We start from the raw sequence: 15,558 nt of genomic DNA on the forward strand, positions 1-15,558 counted from the left end.
GTTTTAAAACTAAGATGTCAATAAAATGTTACAGTACATCTTTATAATCTACACAAGTACTCTCAACAAGGGGGGTTTGAATAAGACGTACAAAGCTGTTTTTTCATGTCTCAAGGTATCTGTCCCATTTGAATATTTTTTGATCGCACTTCCAAACAAGTAGTTGTCAGGAGATACTGCAACTCTCAGGAGAATGACAAATACATATTTATCTTGTGATTCTCATCAAACATTTGAAAGTAGGGCTCAATCATCCAAGGCTTGCCCTCAGAAATCATTGATTAATCATAGAATATTTTTCTCTCAGTACAGACTGCACTTGAGAAAGTACCTCGGCACGATGTATTAATTGGCTGAGTGAAGCTTGGGCATGATTTTTCTGTGAGTGTTTCCTTAATGTGCCTGTCTTGTGTAATACACGTGGCTGTTCAAACCCTGAAATTTAGATCAGATTGGAAACATTCGTTAAATAAGATGCTTGAAGAAAAAACATCCGTCCACCCATCTGTTTTCTAACTGCTTCTTCCAATTTAGGGTCGCAGGGAAGCCGCAGGCTACCCCGGCAAGCAAGGGACACAAGGCAGGGCAGTCCACTGCAGGGCACACACAGACATACATGCAGTACATGCACACACTCACACCAGGGCCAGTTTTTCCGAAGCCAATTAAGCTAGCAGTAGGTCTTTGGACTGTGGAAGGAAAGCAGAGGAAATGGAGTTCACCCAGATGAACATGGCAAAAACATACAAAACCCACACAGACAGCACCCCTGGTGTGGAAATGAACTCAGGGCATCAATGCTGCAAAGCAGCGATGCTGACCACTGTGCCACTAGGCTGCCCTAAATGTGCATCTTGTTCTACATAGTTAGAAAACGTATGTTAAATATGACATGAACATGTTCATGTGTTAATACTGTACGTATCAAAATAATCTCTCTAGAGCTGCTTGACTGGGGTAATTTAAAGGTCACTGCCAGAGTACTCTTGCAAGAGAGTATTATTCTTAACGACTAGACTAGCTTCTCAAAATCGCACAGACTAAATCCAACTTACTGTTGTAAATAAGGGTATTACTCACTGCACTTGAACACAATCAGATACTCTTGTACAACCTGGCAGTTAAGAGTTTCATTAGAGTCCATTTTTTAATTTATTAGAGTGCTATTTCACAGATAATTACCTAAATGCTATTTTAATTGCATTGTCACATGAAGTTCTTTTAAAGTACCAGATCTGCATACCAAGATCCTGCTGTAGTTTTTTTTTTCTACTCTTATTCCTTTGGAGTCATTGGCAATTCTATCAACAGGTTGCCTAAGAGTCATTTCTACATGCGCGGAGTATAATCACTCAGAACTGCTCAGCAGTAAAACCTATAACCGCCCGAATATATACCATGGGCTTAACCATCTCGTATTTATGATCAGCATCCCAATTATCTTTCCTGTCGAACACCTAATGATATAAGATGCATATTCTATATGCTCTCATCCATCTCTTAGAACCTTGTGTTGTGAAATACATTATTTTCTATTGCCAGAACTGCAGCTTCATTAGAAGAATTGAATTCACTGGCTGACAGACTAAGTTAAAGATGGTGCCAGTTAGATGTGTTATCCTCTTTCTTTTTCTGCATGCTCTCAGTATTGTGGTAGTTTGCATGGATAGACAGAGCAGATGCAGCCTTTAAGTGTCATTTTAAATAAAGGAAAGACTTGCCTTTGTAGTTTTTACAAATGCAGCAGCACTCTAGATAATTCTCAAGTATAAATGAAAGACAGTAATGGTGCCATGATCCCGGTAGGTTTTATTTATTTATGGGCTTTTCAGCTTTCATTTCATGACGTGTATAATGCATGTTTCTTTCCTTTTGCTTTTTGACAATTTCGACAAGGGTGGTTTTGATGTAAAATGAGAAGTAGTGCTCTGCAGATTAACTGCATATACCCGTTTCAGTTTTTTTCAAATGTTCAGGTCTGTTCGTATGATGGGTAAAAAAAGCTGTTTCAGATCAAAATAAAGAAAGAAGTGAACGATGTCAGAAGCAAAAAGTCCCAGCAGATGATGAGAAAAATACAATTGTATACCCCAACACTGTTCTTTTAAGCCATGCACAAAATGTTGCTTAAGGTTCCACCGAACTTAGCAGTTCTACAAAACAATAAACAATCAATGACTATTTCATTTGAATGTTCCAATTTATACTGTAGGTCTTCCTTTATCTTAAGCAATTTTTACTCTTTCTAGTTCAATGAAATGAAAACAGGACGCACTTAAATGAAGTTAAGAAAATGAAACACCGCATATTCGCCACTATGGAGCGTCTTCAGAAAAGCTATTCGGGAAGGATGGCGGCCTTAGGGTTTTGTAAAGTGCTCGTCAGGCTTGTAAACACTGAGCCATCACTCTTCGCCTAGGCCAGGCAATGAGATTAAGTCTGCCTGAACTCAAGAAAGATCATCCATTCCAAAGCGAATCAAAGAACCCATCCTTCTATTAAGTACTTCAAGGTTTATGATTCCACTTGTTTTCAGGCGAGCTCATTGTCCTAGCACAGTGATAATGATGGGTAGCATGCATTTAACCTTATTCTGTGCAAAGTCGACTGAAGTGCTGGCGGATAAAATTGAGCAAACCCCGTGTCACACATGCAACAGCGCTTGACTACACGGTGATCATCACGAGTGATGCGACTCCCATTTCATTTTCCTCAGACTGCTGCCTGCTTTGTTGCAGGAAGGCCAGGACGACGATGATTTACTGTTTTTTAACTGGCGGGGACTGTGCCAGAGGAAGACAATTGGAGAGCCTGTGACTTTGCAGCAGGAAATCATTTCTCTATCTCGGTTTTGATGGAATCAAAAAGTAACAAATGTGAGGACCCGAAATAACATAACAGTGAAAGCTATAAATTTGTGGGTTGTAGCTTTTGCCTCCGTGTGTTATATAACAAACCCAGCAGCCTGTGACTGAAAAAATATCTCAAAGCAGACACTGAAAATGATCTCCAACTGAGCTTGCAGTACACTTTCACACTTTCCTGAGATTACCTGCTGCTATAAGACTGATCACTGTAGCAAAAACAATACGTATAGTACATCATCTTTGTCCACCTATACATCATAAAATGCTGCAGGGCTCTTTGTTGTGCATTTTACAATGTCCTTACATGCATACAGATCATGCTGTAGTATCACATTTGCTCTGTACACTATTGCCAAAGCTAATATTTGGCTGCAATAAGAAAAGGATACCCTGTACTTACTACTGTTACCCTATTTTTATAGTATTTTCTGAACTGTCCCCCTGCAGCACAGCCGTCTCTTTGACTTTACCATTCAGCTGTGCTGCACTCTATCACAAGATTTTCACCCTCTGGTAATATAAATAATTGACTTTATTTTTATTTCTTTCATGTAAAGGTCCTGCTCTTTCCCTATACTTGTTTCTATCTCATAAATGCCTCTTTTCGGCGAGTCTCACATGTCATCTTTCCTCTTTATGAATGGATTACCAGATGGTTCTGTTGTTGTCTCCTGATAAGTGTCAGGTTTTAATGACCTTGCTCTGTAGACTTTCACTTTAAAGTGACTATGCTATATATCCACTATTTCTTAAAGTTCTTTTGGTGTTTGTCAGATGATATGCAGCTCTGTGCATGTAGCATGGTTGTTGCAAAAATGGAGTAATGGAGTGCTGCAGTCCCTTTCTTGAAATAAGTAATGCATCAGGCTTTTGTTCCAATTATTGTTTGTTTTTTTCCTGTGGAAATCTGAAGTAATAAATTAGATCTACGTGTCACTTGATATGTAATCCAGAAGCAGCAAAATTATTCACTTAGAATCACTGCCTTTTCTCTTCATTCCAATAGTGCACTTCAATATGAAATATTTAACATTTTATATATATATATCAGTGCCTTATCCTTAATAAAATTCTTGTTGTCCCTTAGGTCTAGTTAGAAAATGACATGATCATAGGGCATGTCAGAGCACAAAGTGAATAATCACAGGGCTTGCTCATTGCAGCTACGCAGATGTTTTTGCACTATGATGGCAGATTTTGTTGCTGGGTGCTGCTGCCAAGAGAAAGAGAAGCAAATCGGAACTGTAGAGCACAGTAAATGCTATATTCCAAAGTTACATCTACCACTGTTAGATGATACACGTCGATCCATCCATTTTCTAACTGCTGTGTGCTGTAATACAGTAGCTGTTACAGTTTTATAATGTGCCGTACTTTGACTGCATGTAACCGAAAAATCAATCACTACATCACTGTAACAACCTGTTGACTGAAGATTACTTTTAAGATAACTTTGTATCTGATGTGAGGTGCTGTACGTCTTCATTTGGCTTTGTTTAAAAACAAGCTTTTCATGTCTTTTTTTCCCCATGAACAAATTACCGTCTCAATATACTGAGCTCTAAGCGGTAACACGTGAAAGCTATTCAGCATTGAACACTTACGCTTGAAAGAATTTAAATGCCAACAGGCTACAAGTATATTTAGCACAAAACCTTGGCATGCCACTCTTGAAATTAACATTTTCTCCCAATCATAAATTACCATAAAAGATATGTATTTCTTCATAACAAAGAAAGCCGCTTGCTTCCAAGGCAGTGTTTAGAAAATACTGAAGGATGAATGTGTTTCAGACGGTGGGTGGACGGCGCTGGGGAGGGTGTTTGTTAGTCGTACAATGTTGGGCAGTCAAGCGTGTACATTGACAGGTCTGCAGAACGGTGCATTGCTAATTTATCATTTCATAGAGCACATTACCATCCGTGAAAGAAAATGCCACTTCTCACAGTGCTGGTAAACAATGTTATGGCTTTAAACATGTCCCCTCTGAATAGCAAACAATTCAAAGGAATGAAGGTTGGGGGGGCGATAAAGATTACAGGCTCTGCGGATTACATTCTTATCATGTTTACCTGAGAATTTCAAGGACCTGAACCTGAGGTTATACCTGTAAATTCCTCCATATTCCCAGCTGATTCTAAAAATCTGCCCCTGCTGTAATTAAAAAATAAATTACCTTGAAGCATCATTAATTCAGGTGGCATTACCATGTTTTCTCCAGAGGTTTACATGACCCAAGCATTCAGTACTATTATATATATATATTATTTTTTAAGCTAAAAAAGAAATACAAAAACATTAGATTTTTTAGGATGATAGCTCAAAGCTGTAAGACCTTCCCTTCACTTCTTTAATTAAGCAGACATCTTTATGTAAGCTCCGGTCAGCTTCAAGAAGATTTTAATTAAAAATGTGAATTAGCATGGCGTATAGAAAGCTCAGGTTGTATCACACGCAGATAGCTATTTTTTTAATTAAGTCTTATCTTAGACCAATTTTTCTGCTCTTGTTCATCATCATAATTCTCACTAATGATGCTAAGTCTAAGATAATTTCATTAAACACTGTGTCCAAATAAACACAGACTGTCGGACACTCTACACAGTGATCTTAGAACTAATAAGCCCTGATTAATAATAATAATAATAATAATAATAATAATAACAACAACAACAATAATTGCTTACATTTATATAGCGCTTTTCTGGACATTCCACTCAAAGTGCTTTACAGGTAATGGGGATCCCCTCCACCACCACCAGTGTGCAGCCCCACCTGGACAATGCGACGGCAGCCATAGTGCGCCAGAACGCTCCCCACACACCAGCTATTAGTGGGGAGGAGAGCAGAGTGATGAAGCTAATTCAGATTTGGGGATTATTAGGAGGCCAAGATTGGTAAAGGCCAGTGGAAAATTTGGCTAGGATGCCGGGATAACACCCCTACTCTTCTCGAGAAATGTCCTGGGATTTTTAATGACCAAAGCGAGTCAGGACCTCTCATCTGAAGGACGGCGCCTTTTTACAGTATAGTGTCCCCATCACTATACTGGGGTATTAGGAGGCACACAGACCACAGGGTGACCTACTGGCCCCACTAACACCTCTTCAATGCGTAAATCATGTACAACTAGCAGTGCAGCCAAAACCTCCGTCACTTTCTTATCGGAAAAACAAAAATGACGGCCTTAGTAACTTGTTAAATACATATGCACAGAATTGGAAAGAATTTACAGAAACTGAAAAGGCGGGCGCATCATGCAAATTGCACTTTATACATTAATAGCTTTTGGATGAAAATTAGATGTTGCCCAAGCTGATATTCTATTGTCGTGTCAGGCAGCCCATTAGAAAGTGCCACAGCGCCGCGAGTATACGAAGTGATACCGCTGGAATGTTTCAAAGCCGTTGCGTTCGCCATATGTGCTGTCATTGCCTGTAGCTGTGCAAGCCTTGAGCTGGTGAAGCACATTCTGAAGGATGGCATTATAATGGCAGTGAAGCACATCAATATAATACAGTATTAGATAACATTTAACAAGGTATCTATAATGCATAATGGAATTTATAAACCACTTCTTCTTTTGGTTTCATTTTTATTTCCAGTAATGTACTACAGTATATCTATACATGTACTGTACATTAATCCTCAACAGATTTATTAGATTAGATTGTTCTATTTAGGTATATACTTTATGCATTACAAATAAGTGTATGGACTTGGAACATTAATTGTATTTAAAAATCAAATAAATGTAAAGATTTTAATGTGTATATTTTTGACATCCTATTAATTAAGCAGCTATTCAGGACTGACCGCAATACAATCTTGAGTGACTGCTGTATAAGCAATGAATCACCTCATTAGGCACAGGTGACGAGATGTTTTAATCTGTTGAATGCCCAGCCTTGTGGAAATCAAGAGAGGAAATCACAAAAAAGGAACTGGTCTATTCCATTTAGCAAGACAACAACGCCTTTGTGCCACTGGTATATAGGAGTCTGTCTGTGCACAGCTGCCTCTGATCTGGGCTGTTTGCAGCCAGCAGTTTCCAAGCTGGCACAACGTTGCAACCAATCACAGTCTGTTTGCCTGTGATTGGTCACGATCTGGGAGTCCGCGAGACGCGTCCTTCTCTTTGCAGCAGGTCGCCACCACCCGCAAACTGGCAGTTCAGCAGTGAGAAGGCAGCAGCATCTGCAGGCCAGATGGGCACACGGGGGCCTGCCTAGTGCTCAATAAAGCTCATCGACCTGGACACCTGCAGACAGAGCTGCCCTGCAGGAGCAGGGCTGCACCCTGATCTAGTCACGACACACGGTACTGTACTGTACCTCCATTCGTACTGATTAAGGGCAACTGGGCTGCACAGCCCCATGCCTGGCACCTCACTAGCCGCCCTTCCTGCAGGCTCATCCCAACGTGACAACATTCCAGCAGGGCAACTCGCATCCTCCTGCTGCCTGTGCACCGGGCGGCTCCCTTGCCAGATGGGAAAGTGAGAGTCGCGGCATGGATATCTCACTTGCCAGACTCAAGCCCCAGTGAACATTTGTCGGATGAGCTGGGGCTCAGAGACCAATGCTCAGGCACATGCTTATCTGGGCAACGGAGAAAAATGCAACAGAATCCCACAAGGCTGCATCTGTAACCTGGCGAGATGCGTTTGTCATAGATATACAACTTTTATTGATTACAGTGGTGGTGACACATGCTGCTAGACACTTTCACAGCAGAACCTCATTGATCAGCCATTCTGATGAAAAACTTTAATCAGCGCAAAGTATTACCTATAAATCATGATATATCTGATACTTTTCTTTTGGTGGTCAGTATTTATGAACAAGCGGTACAGATTTTGCTGAACCAACAGTAGGGGACACGCCCGAGAAAGCTCACATGACAGTGACTCATTATAAACATGTAACGCCCTGCATTTGGATGCTGCAGTTTTCAGTAGTTCAAGCCATGCAGTGTACCCAAGATGAATTTTTTCACTGTCCTAAAGAGCACACCCTGTTCTGAGAGGTTTGTCATTTTAATTGGGAAAATTCAGGTAACTTCAATGTCAAGCAGAACTGCGGTTTTAAAATGCACCTAACCATTTTGGGAGAGGTGATTCGTCCATGCCTGTGCACTCTTTGTTTTTTAAAAAGGTTTAAGCACACAGTTCAGAAGCTCTCATGGGCTGCCAATCTAGAGAAAATCACAACATACAGAAACTCAATGAATCAGTAAGTCAAGAGCTACTCTGTCAAATAAAAATCTCATTAAATAACCCTGAAAACTATTTGTCAAGCTACTGTACTTTCATTACTTAATACTTGACAGTATGAATAAGCTAATAGCTATTCCCTAACACCCTAAAGACATCATCATAAGCAAAAGAGCTTAACTTGGACAAATATATTTAGTCATACCATCAAATTATTTATCTATTTTCACTATAAACTATAGTTTTGCCTATATTCTATCTTATTTTTAACATGTGAAAATAAATAAAAATCTACTGAGCATTTCACCCTGAAAAACACCATCACACACAGCTCCTTTTTTACTTTTTCTTCACCATCTTCATTATTCCAGAAAAGGCTGTATATGTACTCTAGTTTGTAAACTATATGCAAAAATGCAGAATAATGATCAATTCTACTTAAATCTACTTTCATTCAGTATTGCAGCAGTGAAAGATAAATGATGAAAGCCACAGTACTGTACATAAACCTCTGTATGCCCAAACCAAACATTTTAAGAAAAAAAGGAGACTTAAAACCTCTTGTACAGCAGTGTTTTCAACTTATAGCCTGATATTTAATCGCAGATCACCTTATTGCAGATGTCAGACGCTAAGCAAGGTTGTTGCTATACAGTATGTGGTGTTGGTAGGCCAGGAGGTGGCACTCTTTCCTCTGGACCAGAATCTGTTAACCAACGCCCCAGTATTGTGACAGGCGACACAATCTGACATGTGAAGCCAAGGACTTGAATACTTGGTCATGAAAGATCCCTTGACACTGTTTGTAAGACCAGGAGTGTTAACCCCCCTGACCTAGCTACAAGCCACTCTGGATCTGCATAGTCCTACTAGCCTTAATTTCCCCCTAAATTCAATTGGCAAAGACATTTCTACATTTTCTGTCTCTCCTGCCATGTAATGGTGCTGCTGGCACGTAGTGGCCGCCTCTTGTCAGACAGTGGGTTCTGCACTTAATGGGTGGATGAAATGGGTTCCTTTCTGTATGTAAAGAGATTCTCAGTTCTTTTTGGAAGACCTGTTACTGTATGCAAATGCAAACAATTCTTTGGTCCTTTGGTCCAAGCTACTTAACTATCTTAAGACATTAACACAATGTCTGTAAATTCACAGTTCTTAGGATTTAGTTCTTCACATATAATGACTCAGCTTTAAGATACACCAATATATTACAAAGAAACCAAACCTGATTTCTGGCTAGTTGGGCATAAGTACTCGACGGTCCAAAAGATTCAACAAAAACTTTACTGAGTCAGTTTTCATAAAGATGATTTTTTCTGTGACTGTTTAGTAGTAGGTTACATACAGTACTTTACACTACACACTTTGCTTCGAGAGCAGAACGTAAATATGATCTAGTCTATAACAAACAGTACTACATCTAGATGTTAATTGTCAGGCTTTTGTGACCGCTGTTTTCCGTAAAGATGAGGACACTGACATTTTGTGTAATGAGCTGGAAAAACAGGTGCACAAATAAGTGCATGGCTTCGCCTCAAAGAGAGATTCAAGCAACATTTTAACAAATGTTTTCCTAACTCATGTGGTCTGCTATGATACAGCGGACTTTCTTCTAATGGTACAAATTCTGCAGTAGCAGCCAACATACATTTCAGTGTCAGCACATTACACACTTCAATCCCACTGTGCTAAAGAGTCATGCATTCCAAAACATTTAAGGTCATAGATGCAACAAGCCATAAAAAAAATTCCAGAAAAATTGAAAATCAGATGTCTTAAGAGTAATATGGGAATTTTAAAACCACAAAGATTATGCAGGTTTCTGAACATTTTCTGTAGCAATATAAAAACTATTGAGAAGACACAGCTCTCTTTATGCTCTGTGTTTAATACTTGTCATAAAATAAACCTGATACTGTAGGTGTCTATGTTTCGTGTTGTGAAGAGATTTAAACATATTCAGGACAATAATATGTAGAGGTGAATAATTGTTTTTGTTCCAACACTCTAAATGTGGAATTCACTCCGAATTTTGTCAAACGTTTGAAACTTTTGTCAGCAAAAAAACAACACTATGGCACTCAATCAGTTCCTGTTACCAATCATTTGTATGGAAACTTTCTGTTACTGCTACGAGCATTTCGTCCAAACCACTAGTTGCAAAGTTTTCAGGAAATGAACACTAAATACATCTACATACTGTACAATACAACTATCCACTGACCAAAGATCACTCAGAAACTAAGATTCATGTTTTATTAATCATGTCCCATGTTTTACTTTCTTGTTAAAAATACTCTCGCCTTCACGTGTAGGAGAGAAAGACACGTGAAGATCACACAGAGAGAGCACCAGTCTCTGGAGAGACAGTCCTCCTGGAAGAAGGTTAAGTTCTGTCTCCTGGTTGCAGTAGAAGGGTTAAGGTTTAAACACTTCCTGGAAGGCATCCTCTGAGGAGCCGGCTGGCTCTGTTGCGATTAGCACAGGGAAGACCGGCGGGGAAGGTGAAAAGCTTAGCCCTCTCCATTGTTTCAGCTCCAAAGGTTAGGAGCTCAGCTCTTGACCTCAGGTGACTATGGAGATGCTGCTCTCTGGTAGAGTTTTAGTCTGCAATCACTTAGGTGGGCAGCAAAGTTCCCCGTCAGCAACCAAGCAGACTGGGAAGACAGATTTTTCCAGGCGTGTCTTCCAGCTGGGGCTGCAGGATATTTTAGATACAAAACTGGTGACAGCAGTAGACTGTAGTGCAACATTTAGGCTCATAAGCTGACAAAAGCAGATAAGAGCAGACTACGCAGCCTGGAGCAGATGGAAAGTCTTTTCATGGAGAGGTAGTCATGGACAGAGACATGTTCCAATTCACAAAACACTCATTTCCGGGGTATGAATGAATTGGATCATCATGCATTGAGAACGACTTGTAGCAAAGAAATTTTTCATGCGAATCAACTTTTAGTAAAATATACAGCACGAATATTGTAAGATAAGATATGATAATAAGATATGAATAACTTTGGAAAAGATTGGAAGATGAAACTGAGAGGAACATTTAGAATTACTTTAATACTGCATTAATAATTACCATTACATACAGTACAGTAGAAGTGAGCTTTCAGAGATTTACAGTACTTAGGACTCCAGGGACAGACTATAGTTTCTCTTTATGATTCAGAACCGTCTTTGGTTAGTCACCTGTTCTGAGCAGCTGGTCATCACTCTTGCACAATTTGGCTTCTTAAATACTTTGATATAATTCGTAGATTACATCCCTCACTGCTGCTCAGGAGTTTTATCCTAACAAATGGTATGTTTGAGCACAACACTCCTACAATAATGTCAGGTTACACATCGAAACCTATGCCTGAAAGAAAAGAGCAATGGAACTGTCACTCAGGTAGGGACGCCTTTCTTTACATCATGTTACTGATAAACCAATAAAAAAAAAGAAGCTTCTTCACCCCCGCCTGAGGAGAGGTACAATATCCACAAGGCTCTCTCTTCCTCCTTTCTGTCACTTCTCTGATATTGATCCACAATCTCTGTCTCTCTTTCAAAAGCAAACGTCTTTAATAGCTTAAGGCTCTTATTTCTATACAGTATAAGGCAGAGATGTAGCAAGTCTCACTGTGTTTGTTTCCCCCTACAGAATTTGTGGTGATTCCTTCTTCTGGGGGGATGCAAATGCATCACAATGTCTTTTCGAAAAAACATATTTCTTTTCCTCGGGTTCCAAATACCTGCATATTTGTCCTGTAGCAGTTATTGAGGAGACTCGGCCCCTTAATGACTGATGTAGGTCTCAGGCCCTACACTCGACGGCACTGCAGTTCCTTCTATGGGTACAGTGCGCCTGCCAGGGTGTCATTCAATCAAGAGGTCTGCTAGCTAGGGAACACCTCCTTCAGCCTCTCATGGAGGACTTCATCGGGCATGAATTGAGAGTCTCGGAGTCCATTCTTGTCCTCTTTGGTTCTCGATTAAGGGTCGGTGAACTTGTGCGCCACATGGTCGGCTACATGCCTTCCCACTATAGCTCCATGTCTAGCCTTCCTAGCGAAAGTCGGGAAAGCCTGAATAATAGGTGTCTAATGCTAACATATCCTGCTGGGCCAACCATGTGATGGTGATGGCACGCTGTCCCAGAACTTGACATCTAATTGCAGACATCAAAGAGGTTATTATGCTAAACCTGTAACTCTGGTTCCCAGAACGATAAGCACATCGATGCAAGAGGAGAACTTGGAGCCATGTAGTACTATGTCTCCGCGGACTGGGCGATGGGGATGGAGCATCGCGTTCTTTACTGGTGTCGGCACAAAAATTCGGCTGATGTTCCCTTGGCTGGTGGCAGATCTTGAACATGAAAGGGAACCACGTGTAGCCAGCTATCTTTCCACACAACCCCAAAACTGGCACAGCAAAGAGAGACCATGCCTTTTTTCGCTCGTCATTTAAACATTCAAGTCATACTCCACCAATAAACTGAAAATCCCAGGTGTTGTCAATGTGGTGTGATTACCAAATTATGAAAGGCATATGTGTAAACGGCTCAATTACCAAGGAAGCTATTACATTGCATGCATAATATTATACAAAGAGTTCTTTATTCATTAAAACCAGCAATGAACTGCATTTCCCTTATTTACTTTACTTGTACAGTATATCAATATCAATTAAAAATGTAAAAATATGCACTACTTTTTACAAATAATAACTACCTTCTACAAATCTCAAGGGCATTTTGCAACAGTGGACCCATTATTAGTACAAAGAGGTGTGGGCTGTAACTATCTATCCAGTATTGGAAAGTGGTTTATCCCTTTTAATGGTTATGTAAACACGCCAGCACAGAGTGCAGGACAGAACTACACACTGGTTGGGACCTCAGTTCGTCAAGGTGCTCCCACACATACAAGCGAACAGGGACAATTCAGAGACTCCATGTTACCCAGCCAGTATATCTCTGGGAGGTGGTATAAAGCAGGAACTTCAGAGAAGGCCTACAGAGAGACATCAGGAAAACATGCAAATCCCACCCAGGCAGGAATCTATCCCAGGACACGGGAGCTGGGTTCCTATACATACAGTATACAGTATAAGTGATGCTGCAGCATGATCCACCACAAATACTTGGCCACCACCTCAAGACTAGTTTCTCACATTGGCTTCCTTTCCAAAAAGTAGCGCGCACACATTTTTCAGTCACAGCATTAGGAAAACATAGTTTATGTGCACTGCCTAATGATGAATTCAGCTGTGCCACAATACAAACAGTTTTTCTGCTACTCCAAGAACAGCTTTAGAGATTTATCCAGGCACTGAAAGACATTTATACATTACTCAGTCATTAAATAACAACAGATGGATAAAACAGTAACTTTCAAATTCTAAATGTTATGTTATTCTAAGTTGTTCAGTTGTATACAGCTTTTACCACTATTTCAGTAAAATGTCTATATTATATCTGCAAAAACTGGTTTCAGGTTGTCATCTATGACAAATAATAATCAATTTAATAATGATGACAAATTGTAAATTAGGAGAAATACTGTACATATCCAGATATCTCTTTTCTGGAATATCATAGGTTTTGCACATATGTTTATTATCCAAATAAAACAACAAATAATGATAAAACAATTCACCAGTTCAGATAAAGAGCAGAACGAACAGCAAAAAAGGTGGAATATTTGTATAAACATCAAGATATAATAAATCTGTAAAACAGTAAAGTGTCATTTGATTCAGCCTTGCAAGAATGTTAAGTAATAAGACTGAGACTAATCGCAGCATCACATAGTGCACTGTCACCAGGAATGAATCATTGAAATGAAGACCAGATAATGAACTTTTACATCAAAATCTCTACCTACTTTGTAAGTTTCCTCCAAACGCCCTGTATCAGCAACTCAGTGGAATAATTCTACATCTCTTCTAAAAGCACAGTTCATGTTATTTTATTAATTTACACAGATATCTGATATGATTGTAACCGCATGTTCATTACATTGCTGACAAAAACATACTGTACATACATCTCACCACCAGCAGGTACTGTAAGAGTGAATCAGTGATTCATTGAACTTATGGACATTTTTGCACTCCGCAGACTCTCATTTCAAATATTTTCTTTGATTAACAGAAAGGCACAGGGAATTAAAAAAATCTTGAAGCTTTAATATGAAAATTGAAAAAAAATAGATCTGAATCTTTGCTTTTCCTACAGCAAAAAGACGACGAATTAAGACAAACCAACATCTCAAAGTAATAGAAATCATGTGAAGACTGAACAAAAAAAAACTTTTCCACATGCTACACACTTTGCAGAAAGTGGCATTTCATTTTTCAAATTGGATTATCTTATATGACACTAATAAGCACACTGAAACATGAAAAGGCTTACATAACGTACAAAGTGGCAGCACTAATTTGTATGTTCTCTACACCGCAGTCAGTAACAGACAGCCACACAAGTTTGAGAACAAGTCAAATCAGAGACCCCAAGGATTTTGCCTGCAGTTAGCAAATAGTATAGAACAGTACATACAATATTTGCGTGAGCAATGAGCTTTTTCATCATTACAAAAGCAAAAGAAACTTTACCAAAGAGAAGATCCTAACTGTTAGAACTCTACTACAGTACCAGCACAGCAAAGAATGCTGGTACTGTATCTGAACATCTTAGTTCACAACCAACCGTCCAGTTTCCACATTAAATTTATATTATACATGAAATATTTATAACGTGCAGTAGCTGTTCCATAACTTCAAAGTCTAAACAAGTCGTGTACAGTATAGTAAAGTATTGTCTATAGTATAGTATTAGTATTCTATTAGCAGTATACTGTAGTATTCTGCTACAGTATTTTGTTATTTTATTTACAAAAATTGTAACTTGTATCAGGCCTGATTAGCTTTCATCACACGAACCCTTCATTTGAAACACAACCACCTCACGGATCTGGCTAAGGCAAGACCAGTACCGGTAATGCTGTTTAATCTACACAGCTATCAAGTGAAATGGACCTACCCAAAAGCATACATGAAATTCTCCAGCTTAAGCAAATGCTTTATCTTTCCTACAAGCTGAGACAAACGAATGTTAATGTGAAGTTTGTGTAAGGAGAGTTTATGGGGATACAATTTTTTTCTAGCTGTCTGTTCTTTCCCTGCAGCACATTCAATGTTTTCTTTAACAAAGTTTCTTATAATTTCCCTTTAAATACTAGAAGGTGACTTTCCATCTATTCCATCAGATCTGCTGCAAATAGATATAAAAAAGTCCTTTAAAATGTTGCCAAGCACAAGATCAAATTAAATGCTCACCATTATACCTGTGCTAAACAACATCTTATTACTGGCTGCCTATTTACTTGTGTGCATGTGATGCAACTGCATCCTTCATGGATTAAGTACAGCAGCCTCAATCTTTCTTTTCTATGAGCCAGAAGTAAAACTATTACAACATAATAAATA

General features: G+C 39.2%; 1 protein-coding gene across 1 annotated transcript in view; it reads left to right on the forward strand.

Moving 5' to 3' along the window:
• opcml (opioid binding protein/cell adhesion molecule-like) overlaps positions 1-15,558 on the forward strand; it is a 588,589-nt gene that overhangs the window by 334,157 nt on the left and 238,874 nt on the right. The window lies entirely within an intron of this gene.

Source organism: Atractosteus spatula, chromosome 22 (assembly GCF_055471065.1).
Source record: "Atractosteus spatula isolate fAtrSpa1 chromosome 22, fAtrSpa1.hap1, whole genome shotgun sequence".
NCBI lineage: Eukaryota > Metazoa > Chordata > Actinopteri > Semionotiformes > Lepisosteidae > Atractosteus > Atractosteus spatula.